Consider the following 15,872-nt stretch of genomic DNA (forward strand, 5'->3'; position numbering starts at 1 on the left):
CATTCCAAGCTTAAGAGAGTATGTGTTTTGTGCCTTAAAGAAGAGGGAAGGAAGTAGAGCTCATCTTGGAGGTGTAAAGCACTTTGGATCTGGGATTTCTACCTCATTTGAAACCTTTTGAAGGTATAAAGCTTGTAACTTTATCCCTCCATCATAGAGATATTGAAATTGGTGTTTAATGATGCTTTTTGGTCCTAAAATGTTAGATCTTGAGCTTGGCATGTTCTTGATTCATTATGTTGTATTTCAGACCATAGTAGAGGCCTTAAGTCATAAAAATGGAGTTCCAATGGTTGGGTTTTACCCATGCATGTTATGGAGAGTCTTAAGGCATTAAGATGTTGGGTTTTTAATTGATTAAGCACTTATTGAGCATGCAAGTTCATAAAATTAGAAACTTTATGACTCCTAATGACATTTTGACCTTGGATCTGGATTTAGATATATTAAGTCGTTATATTAAGTACTTAATAGGAAGAAAATGAAGTATCAAATTACGTCCGCATACCTGGGAGTATGCCCAACGTATGCAGTTAACAACCTTGATGTTGGTCTTCAGAGGAGTACGCCGTACGTACGCTTGTTGGGTTGAGTCGGTTGGGTTGACTCAATTGACTTATGGATCTTTGAAAAGTTTGACCTTGGAATTTGACTTTTGTTTGACCCGTTGACTTTTGACCAAGTTTAACTTTAGTTCAAACTTGTGGGTTGGATTGGTGTTTAAGATTTTATATGGTATTTGTTGGTAGTTGATCCATGGGAGAAAGTAGTATGGCAGCGAACGAATGGTGGTAATCTCGAGTTTCTTCATTTCAGATGAGTTCTGCCTCATCGTATCGTGGGTCAAAGGCACCAATGCCGCGCCACTTAGTTTTCGGTTATCTGTTAGTAGAGGGACGTCATAGGACTGTGTATAGTCACGTAGGATAGATTGATGACTCTTGATCTAGGCTCTCTTGCATGTTCCTTGTTTGGTTATTGTTGTAGGGTAGGATCATCTGTCTGGGTGGCTATTTCACCTTTGGTTATATAGAGTCAGGCATTTCTTAGATTGTTGCTACTTAGTGTGACACAGTGCTATAGTGATATGTTAGATCTGTATTCTGGTATTGAGTATGCTATTATACTGTAGTGATCTGTTAGATCTGTATTCTGGTATCGGGTATGTTGTTATGTTGTAGTGATCTATTAGATCTATATTGCTGGTGTCGAGTATGATGTTATGTTTTAGTGATCTGTTAGATCGATATCCTGGTATGTATGATGTTGTTGTGCTATAGTTCATTGTTGGATTAGTATGTTATCTCTACTTACTTGGCATCATCTAGTGGAGTGCCCTAGGGACTGTTTGTGGTTATATAGGATAGCCTAAGAACTCTTGGTCTAAACTATCTTATCTGTTCCTTGTTTGGTTGTGGATCTAAAGTAGAATCATCTGTTTGGGTGGCTATCTCACCTATAGCTACTTATCGTTATGTATTTCATGGTGGTTAGCTGGTAGTAGGATTTTGGGTTGTGAGAGTATTAGTAGGTGGGAGTGAGCTGTATGATTGTTGTTTGCATGTTTTACGTGCCTGCTTAATCCTCATTTGTATACATGTCGACATGTGGTGGTGGTGATTTGAGGCAGTCCTGCTTTGTGTTGTAGGCCAATATATCCTGTGCAGGCCGACTATAAGCCGAAGTCATAGAGGCTCGGGAGGAGTAGTTGGGTTGAGGCGGTAGGTCAACAAATTGTGGTAGGCTCGGGAGGAGCGGTTGGGTTGAGGTTGTAGGACAAAAAACCCTGGTATTCCAGTCTAGTTAGACCGAAGGCCAAAGAGTGGCAATTCTGCATGCTTGTATGTTTATTGTATTGGGTATTTTGGGGGAAACTCTCTAAGCTTTATGCTTACCAAGTTGTTTATGGTTTCATGTATCATCGGTGATTGCGGGAAGACAAAGACGAGATTGTATACACTCATCAGCAACATTGAAGATTTCGCATTTTCTACGATACTTTGATCTTTAATAAATGTAATTTGGAATAAATGGTTTTCTTAAATAATGGATTAATAAATTGGAAAAGTTCTACCTTAATAAAAATGAAAAATGTTGGTTATAAAAATGGGACATTACAAGTTGGTATTAGAGCCTTGGTTTAAGTGAATTGGAGGAAAACTCATGTGAATCGAGTCTCAAACTAGGATTCAAGAATTTTTTTAAATATTTTTGAAAGAAATAATTTTTAATAAAAGGTTTGGGCAAAGGACATGGGCTCGGTCTCTTGTTGTGTTCTTATTTGATTGTTGGCTTTGGATCGGGAACATCGACATTGGCTTAACTTTGACTTTTTTAGGAGGACGCGGTGTGTACAGTCAGCCAGAGCCCGAACAAGAGAGTGCCTCCCAAAATACCCATATTGGTTATATTTATTGAGTTTTGATTTTGCTGATATCTAAATTGTTAGAAAAGCATGCTAGTAGATATGATTCTTTTAGAAACGGCTGGGTAGAAATGTCTGATTTCTGTGATGCCTTATGATATAGGTAGTTGCTTGCTTGATGTATATTAGTTGATTTGTGATTGTTGTGCGTATGTTGATTAGTTGTATATGGTCGGATTAGATAGCCCTAGAATGATCAACTTGGCTTTTCTTCCTGTTCCTTGTTTGGTTGTGGACTTAGGACATAGTCGATTATTCGACAGTCTATCTGATCTCGGGTTGTGTACAACAAGCATGCACAAAAGCAACCGGTGGTATGAGAGCGTGCGTGATCCTATGAAGAGTACCTAGGAAGTCAGTTGTAGCTCATAGTGGAAGTGGTATTAGCATGTATAGGAATGGTCTAGTGTAGTGACTTAGGACCATGGGAGAAATTCCAAATCGACTACGTATAGGTGTGGAAGGTACTACGACCCGTACTACTGAAAGCACAGGATCCGTATGAGATTCATGAGGAATTTCGAGGCTGCTAAGTGACTAATAGGAGTGGGGCGTGGCGTGTAGTGCTCTGTATTGTGATGTCTGGTCTTTTCTTGGTATATTTCAGCATGGTAGCTATTGGAGGTTTAGGATTAGGAGTCGGAGCAGGTGGTCAGGATGGGCCAGAATTAACTAAGGAGCATTTTAGGGAGATCATTCACGAATAGTTTTTTTTTTTTTTTTTTTTTTTTTTTTTTTTCCGGGAGCAGATACCGGAGCTGGTTGGGCCTGTCAAGGCCGCTATGATGGAGTACTCTGATGACCGCTATGCTACCCTTTTAGGAGGATGCGGTGTGTAGAGTCAGCCGGAACCCCAACAGGAGAGTGGCTCCCAAAATACCCATATTAGTTATATTTGTTGAGTTTTGATTTTGCTGATATGTGAATTGATTGAAAAGCATGCTAGTAGATAAGATTCTTTTCGAAACTGCTAGGTAGAAATACTTGATTTCGGTGATGCCCTATGATATAGGTAGTTGCTTGTTTGATGTATATTAGTTTATTTGTGATTGTTGCGTGTATCTTGATTAGTTGCAAATGGTCGGACTGGATAGCCCTGGAATGATCAACTTGGCCTTTTTTCTTGTTCCTTGTTTGGTTTTGGACTTAGTGCAAAGTCGATTATTCAACAGTCTATCTGATCCCGAGTTGTGTACAACAAGCATGAACAAAAGCAACAGGTGGTGCGAGAGTGTGGGTGATCCTAGGAAAAGTACCTAAGAGGTTAGTTGTAGTGATGTGTGTGAAACAAACTAGTTTTAATCCTACTAACATAGACACAAAATAAACACACGAAAGGCAGTGTACCTATCGATTAGTAATATAGTTCAAGGAAGTAGGGTATCGAACATAGGGAACGGTAAACAATTAAAATAAATGCTAATATTATCTAAATAAAACAAGTAATAGAAAATGGGTTTTCTCTAGTTTTGCAAGACTAGAAACTTAAACAATTAACTAAAATTTAAACTAAGAAACTAAGAACTAGATAAACAAAGATTCAACTAAATTCAATAACGAAGGGAACTTCTGTTTAGTTCAACTCAATTGATCCTATGGTTGATATTATGGTAATAGTGCAATGGATTAATTCTTCTATTGGCTACCGATTCAAGTGATTAGATTCACATTTGCTGCACTAATCCTTAGAGAACAAACTAACTCAAACAGTGGCCAATTGTCTAATTTAACTCAATTCACTAGGTTATTTATTTGGGTTAATTTAGACTTGTAATGGTTAACTAATTTGGTCCTTTAGTTAAACTCTTGTTGATGGTCATCACACAAGCTCACACATGAATTTACCTATTTTTCTTGTTAATTCTAGTTTCATGTTCATTAATCCTAGACATATGATAAAGTGGTCACATAAACATATGAGGTTAACAACTAAGAGATGTTCATGCAGCTCAATTATCTTCCTATTAACAGAAAAATAGTTATCATTCACACATAAGGTTCTTTAACAAGCTAGAATCAAAAAAATCACCAATATTAAATCAATCCGACCATAAATCAAACCATAATCACAAAATCATCTATCCTAAACAGAAGTTATGAGTTTTTAGCTCATATCTGCAGCAAATAACAAACTAAAAACATAATCTAATGATTGAAACATGGTTTATGCAAAAGATTAAGATAAAAGTAGTGTGTTATTGCCTTTGATCTTCTTCCAAGTTGATATCTAGGTTGAAATCTCGAAAACCACAGCTTCTAAGAACCCTTCTGGCCTCCAAAAATCGTCCTAAACTTCCCCCATTCGTTCGGGTTCGAATGAGAAGCGTTTCTATATATATATATATATATATATATATATATATATATATATATATATATATATATATATATATATATATATATATATATATATATATATATATATATATATATTCTGAAAACAGGGGCTACTCGGCAAGTCCAGTGACCTACTCGCCGAGTCCATCACTTAAAATCCCGTGTACGGCAAGGCAAAGTCAAGAATCGCGAAACTTCTGACCAACTCGCCGAGTTGATGGCCTACGCGCCGAGTCCGTTTGGAATCAACATTTTCTCAAAACACGAAAGTCGTCCGAAATTGTGTCTAGTTTTCAGAACATTTTGAATCCCGTCAATCGGAGTTACGGTTCATGAGAGATGGCGAAAACACTTACGAGGGGTCAAGTTGTCCAGCAACATCCTTCTTTCTTGAAAATCCAAGATCCAAGCTTCCAATCGCTAGTTCCGCTTCCTTTTCCATCCGAGCATGTAATTGTTACTGAAAAATGAAATTATAAACTAATTAAGCACCTTTTGTTCATTAAATGAGATAAAATGAACATAAAGTATTAAGATAATGCATGAATTTTATAACTAAATATGCCCATATCATGTAGCTCGTAGTATAAGTGGTATTAACATGCCTAGGAGTGGTCTAGTGTAGTGACTTAGGACCTTGGGAGGAATTTTGAATCGACTACGGATAGGTGTGGAAGATGGTATGGCCCTTAGTACTGAAAGCACATGATCTGTATGAGATTCAAGAGGAATTTTGAGGCTGCTAAGTGACTAATAGGAGTGGGGCGTGACGTGCAGTGCTCTGTATTGTGATGTCTAATCTTTTTTGGGTATATTTTAGCATGGCAGCTATTGGAGGTTCAGGATCAGGAGCCAGAGTAAGGGGCCATGATGGGCCAGGATTGACTGAGGATCGAGTCAGGGAGATCATTAGTGAGGAGGTTGTTTCTTTTGTCCCAGAGCTGGTTAGGCCTTACAAGGCCACTATGATGGAGGACTTCGATGACAGATGTGCTACCGTTTTCGAGGATGCTATTTTTGCAGCTACTACGGTTGTTACTGTCGTTAGGGTTCGAGGAGAAAGAGCTTTCTAGTACCGGGATTTCAACGATACGAAGCCCCAAATGTTTGTCGGAGTGCAGGATCTAATCATTTCCCTGAGGTGGCTGTCAGATGTGGAGGGATGTTTCTTTACACGCCTTTTCCTAACTGACTAGAAGGTCAAGCGCGCCCTGAACCTTCTTCGTTTGGGAACGAAGGATTGGTGGAGGCTAGTTACTCGTTCATACACCCCGGAGTAATGAGCTGCAGTATCTTGGGAGCAGTTCTCTGGGATGTTTCACTCGAGATATGTTCCATTGGTGGAGTGGGAGAGGCTGAACCAGGAGTTTTTGGATTTGAGGCAGGGGTCCGAGTTAGTGATGGTGATCACCAAGAAGTTCACAGCAAGAGATATGTTTTTCCATGAGTTTGCTGTTTTTGGGCAAGCTTAGATGACCCGGTATTTAGTCATGCTCAAGTCAGATATTCAGCAGTTTGTGTCTACTTAAGGCTATGGTTCACTGGTGGATTTACAGGACGCCGCTAGGCGGCAGGGGATTGAGATGGAGCTCCAAGCGAGGGAGCAGAGGCAAGCCCCGTTGCAGTTGCAGCCGGTGGCGAAGCGGTTCAAGCCCGCCAGCTAGAGTTTGGGATCATTTGGTAGGAGGCATAGATCTCTTGTGTGTCGCAGGTGTGGAAGATCCTAGCAGATGAGAATAGGATATCATTGAGTTCAGGTTGAAATTAGCCATTAACGTACGGATGAATTTTTCAGAAAAACTTAAGTAATTTTGGAAACAAATTGCTAAAACGATAAGAGATTTCAAGCATAACACTCTATCAACAAATCAGTTGTAGAATCGAATCACAATTGTAGATCAATAACGATTTTCAAAACAAAAGATGCAGAAACTTTTGAATCCAGATTTTGATTCAGAATGAAAATCAGATCGTAGAGATATGATTCCTACTCTGACACCAATTGATGATGTATTGAATCAAGTAATGAAGTCAAAATCAAAGTATCAAGAATTGAGAACACAAAATATAAATAAGATCTAGTTTCAGGTTGTATTATGCTTCACGGTTATAGAGAGAAAATAGACAAGAACAACTCCAAAACTCTTATCTAACTTTAAGTAACATTCCCTATTTATCGGAAAACAGTAAAGCATACAAAAAACTACAAAGGACTAAACTTCGTAGATTCGACATAAAATGGCTTTGCAAAATAACATTACATTTCGACACCTTACAACACTACTTCGACCCTTACAATATTTTGGCATTCAAATTGGTGTCGACTCATGTAGAAGACAGTGGATTTGGAAAACCCACAAGGGGTTCAGGGGTGTTTTATGAGTAATTTTTAGGGACAAATTTAGAGGATGAAATATAATTTAAGTGGGGGAGATTTGTAACATCCGTTTTCCAGAATGGATCAGTCGAAGATTTAAAGAGGTCCAAGATAAAGTTTTGGATAAAATCTTATTCCACGACGTGGCGTATGGAATACCACGACGTGGCGTATGGAATACCACGACATGGCGTATGGAATACCACGACGTGGCATGGCACATATGGATCGTGTGTTCTGATGAAAACCATGATGTGGCAAGAGGGAGGCTACGATGTGGTGGCTACTGTAGCCTAAGCCCAAGATTTATATGTTTTCGCCCATATTTAAGGCCACTAACTCCAAGATTAGGGCATCCTATTTATCCTCCATTACTCATTTTGAAAACCCTAGCCTCTCTTCTTGTCTTGTGAACTCTTTGATGGTGTTTTGGCCACTTGAATTTTGAAGGAAGTCTATTTGAGCAAAGGATCAGCTAGCTAGATCATCTCTATCTCTTGGTGCATCCTCTGGACTCTTGTAAGCCTCCAAGTTATTACCTTTGTTCATCCTTTGTAGATCAGGATTTTTAAGCTCTTTTACTTCATAAAATTTTAATATGAATGGGTATTTTTGATAAAGCTTGTAACTTTATCACTCCTTGGGGTCCCTTGGCCATCATATGCTTCAGATCTAATTTCTCATGTTGATTGGTGACATGTATGGAGTTTTAACTCAATTTCTTACCTTTTTTTACCTAAGTCTTAGGAGAGACATGCATTATACATGCATGTCCACTAGTAAGAATTTTTATGACTTATTTGAGGGAAAGGAACGATTCTAGAATGTTTGAGCAACAGACTTAACATATAGAGTCCTTAATGAGAAATATGGTTTCTTCTAGTACCCACAATGTGACCAAGAGGTCACCACATTGTGGTTGGGTTTAGCCTTGCGACTGTTTTGTCAAGACATGCCTACATTGTAGCCAAAATATCACCATGTCATGATGGTTATTGACTTGGTTGATTGTTGACTTTTGTTGATCATTGACCAATGACTTTTGACCAGTCTGACCGTGGGTCAAACTTGAAGGATTTGGGTTGTAGAATGAGGTTTGTTTTATGTTTGGTGTTTGTCGGTTCACAATTTTTATTAGTGCAAGGAGCGAATGTGTTGCTATTGTTCTCTGGTTCTTTAGTTTAGGTGAATTTCTCACTATGCCATGTATCCCATTATATATCCTATACATGGTAGGATAGATGCAAGTGCTCAAAAATTTGAGAAGGTTGACTTTTAGTTAAATATTAACCAAAATGGCATATTGGTCATTTATGAGAAAGATATGGTAAAATGAGGTTATAACTTCATGAAAATGGCCAAGAAGATTTTAAGTCACTTAGAAGATGTTAGATGAGAAAGATTAAGAGAAAGAATGCATGAGACGATGCATTTATGGCCAAAAGAGTAAATGGGAATTTTATGCTCTTTCAACCAAGTTTGTGACTTAATAGATAAAGAACCAAATTAAGTTTGTGATAATTAACTTAATAGATGTGTAGACTATGTTCCCACCTTCGCTTGGAAATAAAGAACATCGATAATGGGTAAGAAACGAAGAGGATATGAGGGTTAGAAGTTGGGACAAAAATGTGTGAAATTTAAAATGGAATCAGCTAAGGTAACTGCTATCAAGCAGTTTCCATGGTGCAGATAGTGTATGTCACAACCCGGAAAGCATTGAAGCTGCCTTTGACCGAGGTCAAAGTGGTCGTCGTGAAGCGGAGAAATGAACCTCATAATCAACATCACATAGCTGACTGTTCGAAATGAGGTTATGTTTAAGACCTTTGACATATGAAGCATTTTTGAATTCAACTGATTTATATTTAATTATCTAAAACCCTTTGTTTTTCCTTTGCTGTCGTGTCCATAAGTTACTATATGGGCAACCTTTTTTGAAAAAAATCATCTAGGACAGACTTGAGACCTGTCATGTGCCTAAAACATCCACTATCAAGATACCATACATGCTCCTGACCCTGCAGTTCTCAAAAGAAAGAAAGTTAGGACACACTGATCCCTTTTTCAATAGGTCTTTTCATAAAGGATAAAACATCATAACAAGCAAAATGAAGAAAATTGAAAGAGTTTCCTTTTGGGTTTCTTGTGAGATGAGGAATTTTTACGAACTCTAGAGCAGGTTCTAAAGACAAATGATTTGTTAAAGAGACAAGAAGAGGAGGAGTTTTGACGCATTGATATACTCAAAGATTCATCTGTGTCAGAAGAACACATGCAGTCAGTGTCAGAGGATTAAGAGTAGTTAGTGTAATAATCACCAATAGTACAATATGGAAAATCACTGAGTATCTCATGACTTGAGTGAAACTCACCATTCAAAAAGGGAAACTTGAGATACATTTCAGTGGTTGGAGTTAGAATGTCAAAATCAAGGTTTCTGATGGTAGGATCCAAAGTGGTTAGATGAGAATTGCAAATAGTGACACCATTATAGTTAGTTGTACGATGTTTATCAATGAGGGATTGATTTATAAAGGAGTGACTAATGAATCTGGATTCAAAATCTTCCTTAAGATCACTAAGAGAAGGAAACTTTGCTTCATATTCAATTTGTTTATAAATTTTAACAGCCTCGTCAATATTTCCACCGATGATTTTCTCACACTGATCATGTATTTAGACATTAATTATCTTATTCAGCTTATGATGAGAATAAGCCTTATTGTCAACAATACATTGCAACTTACTTTCATGCAACTCGGATTTATCTTTTTTGCTGTAAAGATTCACATTAATAAGAGATAGATAAGAAACATTAAGATTTGTTAAAGCAAGAGTTTCTTCAATTTTAGTGATATAAATCATCAGTGTATCAGTTTCTACTTTAAGAGAATGTTTTTATTGATTAACTTTAGAGAGATGAAGACACAAGAAATAAACCATTATGCATTTTTCTTTATCAAAATAGGTAGCAATTTTGTTTATCTGATATAAGGATAAGGGATCCCAGTCATGAAACTTAGAATCAGTGGCAACTTTTGCTAAATCAACTTCAAAGGTACTTGACTCGCCGCTTCTTCTTTCATCAGTAGAAAATGAATAAGTGCGTGGCATCATACATTTTTTCTTTTCTTTCACTTCCTTCCTGTTAGACGTTGAAGAGTTCAATCTTGATTGAATGTTTTTAGGACTAGATTGATTCATATTCTTTTGACTAACATAATGTTTAACAACCAAATCTTCTCCTTCATATTCATTATAGAAATCACTTTCATAGTTTTGAGGTGAACCTACAGTCTTGTGTCGATGAGAATTATGGTTGATACCCTTGCATGATATCTTTAGTTCTTCATGATTTCAAAGATCTTCGAATAAGGAAACAAGATCCATGGTTGAAATATTCTCGCTGTTTTTTAAGAAATCAACGTGATGATCCCATCTATCATTTAGAGAATCAAGAAAATTGATTATCAAAGAGCTTTAAGTCTTGTTTGTATTTAATCGAGTCATTTCGTCTATTAGGCAGTTAAAACAATGGAAAACTTGAGTAAGAGTCTCACTCTTTTGCTGGAAGAATTGTTCATATGTTTGACTAAGACAATTCTTCTTATCGACCGGTTGAAGTTTGTTCTCTGAGGAGATTTTTGAAAGAGTAGAGTAGAAATAAGAGGACTCATTAATCGATGAAAATGACCTGCTCTAATACCAATTAATGGATCTATTGATTTTAATCAATTAACAAGTTTGAAAATTGGCAGAACACAAAGATATATCACAAAGGTTTTCACTAAGAAATGATTCTCACATAGAGAACTAACACAAACGTCTCTAGGTTTCGATAATCAACTAATGATATGAATCCTAGTATGTAAAGAAAAGTAAATACATATGAATCCCTATAAGCCATGGATACCACATAATCTACGTAAACAATAAAATACATCTAGTATCCCTAAGATATCGAATTTGCTAACTAATTACATATTTATCCATATATACAACATATTACATTTATGAAGTTTACACACTGAGATGGGATTGTAGACTTGACTTAACACTAGCACTAGTGAGAGATATTGGTGCTAATGAGAGTCAACGTGAAGGTTTTGCATCATCATATTCTAAGTTTCCTTACACGTCCAAATTTGTTTCGTCTCCAAATCTCTAATTTTTGGAGCACCATAAAACTTCTGGCCACCACTTTAACGAACCTCTTTTCTGTCTCTAGATCTGTCACCACTCCTATATATATTTCGTCAACATTGTGTCCTATATCTCTAACCACCATATTTGGTGTCAACGAGAATGAACACCACCAACAACCACCACCACCTCCTCTAACATCAGATCTATATCAAATCTAGTCATATTTAATATGTATGATGCATATGTATTTGATATGTATGGTGCATACAAGGTGCTTGGTGAAATGTCAAAATGAAATATGATAAGTTCTAGGATGTTAATGTAGTTATGAATGTGTATTTTTTTATGTATTAAGTTTTGGATGTGGATATTTTTTTCGTATTAAGTTATGAACTTTGTATGATTTGTATAACTATTATTAATGATTTATTTTATTTCATGACTGTTTTGTAATAATTTGTGAATGGTTAATTTGATTTCGTGAATATTTTGTAATAATATGTTGATGTATCGTATTAAGCTATAGATTTTATTTTTTAAACCGTGAATGCAATGTGTAAGGTCGAACCTTTTAATCTGACAAGTAAAAATATTATGTCACACTGATATATATATATATATATATATATATATATATATATATATATATATATATATATATATATATATATATATATCTTAATAATATTATCAACCATGGTTCATGGTCTTTCTCTACAACATGATAAGTACTTAAGCAAGAAGTTTAAGATCTTTTATCTTAATGATAGGATCTTTTTATGTATAATATATATCTTTTGTATATAAATCCCTTTTACATAGGGATGTTGTTCTACAATAGTCTTTATCCTAGTATATAAGTTAAGCTAGGTTCAAATGTAAAAGATGTCGCGTTGTGCATTCTCTCTTTGTGAGAGTTCTTAAACAAAATTTGTTTTTTTATTATTCGTTGTTTTTTGTTGCTTGATATTTTATGTTATTTTTTATCCTTTAATTGGTATCAGAGAAAGTTATACCTATCAAGCAATGGCGTATTCTTCTGGATCTAAATCCATTACTGGTTCTATATCTACAAAAAATTACTCTTTTTGATGAAAAGAATTTTGCAATATGGAAAAGAAAAACCATTGTTGTTCTTGAAATCATGGAATACAATATGATGGACATTTTTGAAAAAATTCCACATATTCCAAATATTGATGAAACTAAAGATGGTGTTTCTACTGGAGTAATAAAGAGGATTCCTAAACATCAATATATTGAAGAAGATAAGAAGTTGATCAATGTGGATGTTCATGCTCGTACTACCATAGGAAACTCTCTTCCTTATGATATTTACCATCTCACTTAGAATTGTACTTCAACCAAAGAGATCATTGATATGATGGTTGTATCATATGAAGGAATTGATTAAGTCAAGTCAACCAAGGAAAACAATCTCAACAGAAAGTATGAACACTTCAATGCACACATGAAATAATCTCTAACTCAAACTTTTAATCGTTTTAATTGTCTAATCAATGATATGAGAAGGTTTAATACTATTAAGCATGAAGTTGTTTTAGTACTGAAATTCTTAGATTCCATAGATGATAAGTGGGAGCATTATGTGAATGTTCTCAAGAATAGTGTGAAGGTCAAAACTATGGATCTTCAGAATTTATATGGTAACTTGCATAATTTTGAAGAAAGAAAGATCTTTCATAAGGAAATCATGAAAAGAGCTTCAAGGATAAATCATTTGCCTTGTTCACCAAAAAGTCTAGTTTTATTCCAAACAGCGACAGTGACATATCTGATAATGCTACTTCAGAAAAAGAGTATTATGCTAAATAAGTTTCAACCGAAGCGATGATTGTAAAGCATTATGCTGACAAGAACCTGTTGGATTAATGTCTAAGTCCATAACTATAATTGGTAAGACTTGACCCGACCCGGCATGGTCCATTTGGGTTGCATGGCATCATGCATTTGGATAGACTATAATGAGAGAAATAACACTTAAGGTTTGTTAATATATTATAAGTTCTAATATATTAATAAGATTATTTAATTAGTATTGATCAAAAATTAATATAGAATTAATTAAGTGATCAAAAGAAGACTAATTAAATATATGGGTTGATTGTGTAAAACATCCATACTTGTATAGTGGGCTAAGACTCCATGGATTATCAAGTTGGGCTAAAACCCATAAGATGCTACATGGTGTATTTGAACCCATGGATCCAAGGAAATGGAAAGCCATCACAATTAGGGTTTACCCTAAATGTGACACTATATAAAGCTCTTATTGGTGACAAAATTGGCACTAGAATATAGATGAAAGGGCTAGCCGATTTTATGAAGTGTGGATTTCTCTCTAATCTATTCCAAGTGTATTTGGTGTTGTGTGAACCATTTGAGGTGTCACACTTAGGTCACTAGGCACTCAAGCTTCATGAATACATTCTACATCAAAGAGGTATGTAATTCTAACTTGATATATTCATATGAATCAATGTTATTATGCTAGTTAGGATGAATACCTTGGAAAGTTCATATTTGCATGTATAATAGAGAAAACATAGATCCAAGGTATTTAGGGTTGCATGTACACTTAGGAAGTGTTAGAATGCTCAAAACCCAACAGTGGTATCAGAGCCTAGGCTTGCTATCTCTTATACTTGATGCAAATGTGTTTTTTCAAAGTTGAATCCGTCCAGGCCATAAAACTCGACGATTTTATGCCAAAAACTCGACGAGTTCATCATTTTGGGCATGAAATCGACAAGTTTCTTAAGGAACTCGACGATTTTTGGGTCCTGACAGCTTGCTGTTTGCTGTTTTGGCTGGAATTGGACTAGGAACATTACCCTAAGCTGTTTTTGAAGTTATAAACTTGTTTTTGATGTGGTAATGTTCATGCTAATCCAATTTCATAGATAATTGTCAATCTATTCATGTTTTGTATTAGTTTAAAAGTTATGCTAATTACATGAAAAAGTTTGATTTGAATTATGTTGTTCTTATGAGTTGCTTAGATTAATAGAAAAGTTAATTGATTATGTGTTTTCAATCCATTTTAATCTAAGAGTTGATTCTAAAATGTGTTTTTGTAACTAGTCCTCAAGTTATATGAAAAGTCACATTTAAGTTTCATAAAACTCATAAAAGTTGGCAATGGTTACAAAAATGAAGAGTCTTGTCCTCAAGTTATGGAGGTTCAAGAGTCAGTTCATTAAGTAATAAAATGTGTAACCTTAATTAATTCCATAAGTTACAAAATAAAGAAAAGTTACATTCTTTTATTAGTTTAAAGTCTTTCATAACTTGTCCTCAAGTTATGGAATTTGAAGAGTTTTTAATTAAAACTACTTTAAACAAATAAGTTATGGAAATAATTAGTTTTGAATAGTTTCAAAACTTGCCCTCAAGTTTTGGAATATGAAAAGTTTTCACTTATGAATACTTTAATTCCAAGTTAGCCCTTAGAATTTTAAAACTTAAAATTCAACCCTTGTACTTTATAATATTATAAGTTAATAATATATATATATATATATATATATATATATATATATATATATATATATATATATATGTGTGTGTGTGTGTGTGTAAGAGTAAAGTCAGTCTTACCGTTGGTAGGCCTCATTCACGAAGCCAGTCTGTAAGGGGGGGGGGGGGTATAAGGTTACTGCCTATAAAATGGCAGTTTAATGGGTGTCCACTCTGTTTAAGCCGTTAGTGGAGTGTGTGTGGTTAACCGACACACTAACCTGGACTTAACAAGGTAGGCAAAGGGTTACTTAATATTTATCATAGTATCGATGGAGCGTGTGTGGTTAACCGGTACATCGATTAAGGGGTAAATATTAAGGGTACCAAGTATATTTGCATGGTTACTTCACACCTTGTTTTGTGATGCTCGGCATCCCAGTCACAAAAACTGAAGGGCACACTCGAGGTTGAAACATGCCATTGAACAGTTCAATGAATCTCAAAAGATCTAGGAGTTTCAAAACCAATTAAAACCTAATAATACATTTCGTTTATCTTGGTGGAAATTGGTGAATCGTCATTCACCTACCTTCAAATATTTTATAGCTTGGATTACGACATCCCTCTTCCAAGTTATAAAAGTATTGTGTTGGGTCCTAGACTTAATATTTCATATTGGGTGTTATATTAGGGACTTTAAATCAAATATTTTGAATATCTCCCAAAAAGATGTCTGCTTTAGACATTTATGATCTTCCAAAATCTCTTGAAACAAGCTTTCCTAAATGAAGATGATGTCCCATGGAAATTATACTTCTTTCACCTCCTCCAATTATTCTCCCTAACCCACAAGTTCTTGAAAAGTTTAAGGTCACTCAAGCCCTATTGGCAAAGAAAGGTCTATGTGTGGTCACATCTTGGAGATGTAGTCACATATTGACAAGCCGGGAGAGTTGGGTGTCAAAGTCTTGAGAAAGTTGGTGGTTTAATCACCTTCTAAGTAAAAAAGTGAGTTCCTTTGGGACTCCTATGAAACAGACTATGACAAGACCCTTAATGATCTTATCTATTTGCTAAGATCAACTTCCTAAAGCTTGTGGA

The sequence above is a fragment of the Lactuca sativa genome, chromosome 3 (genome assembly GCF_002870075.4).
Source record: "Lactuca sativa cultivar Salinas chromosome 3, Lsat_Salinas_v11, whole genome shotgun sequence".
NCBI classification, from domain to species: domain Eukaryota; kingdom Viridiplantae; phylum Streptophyta; class Magnoliopsida; order Asterales; family Asteraceae; genus Lactuca; species Lactuca sativa.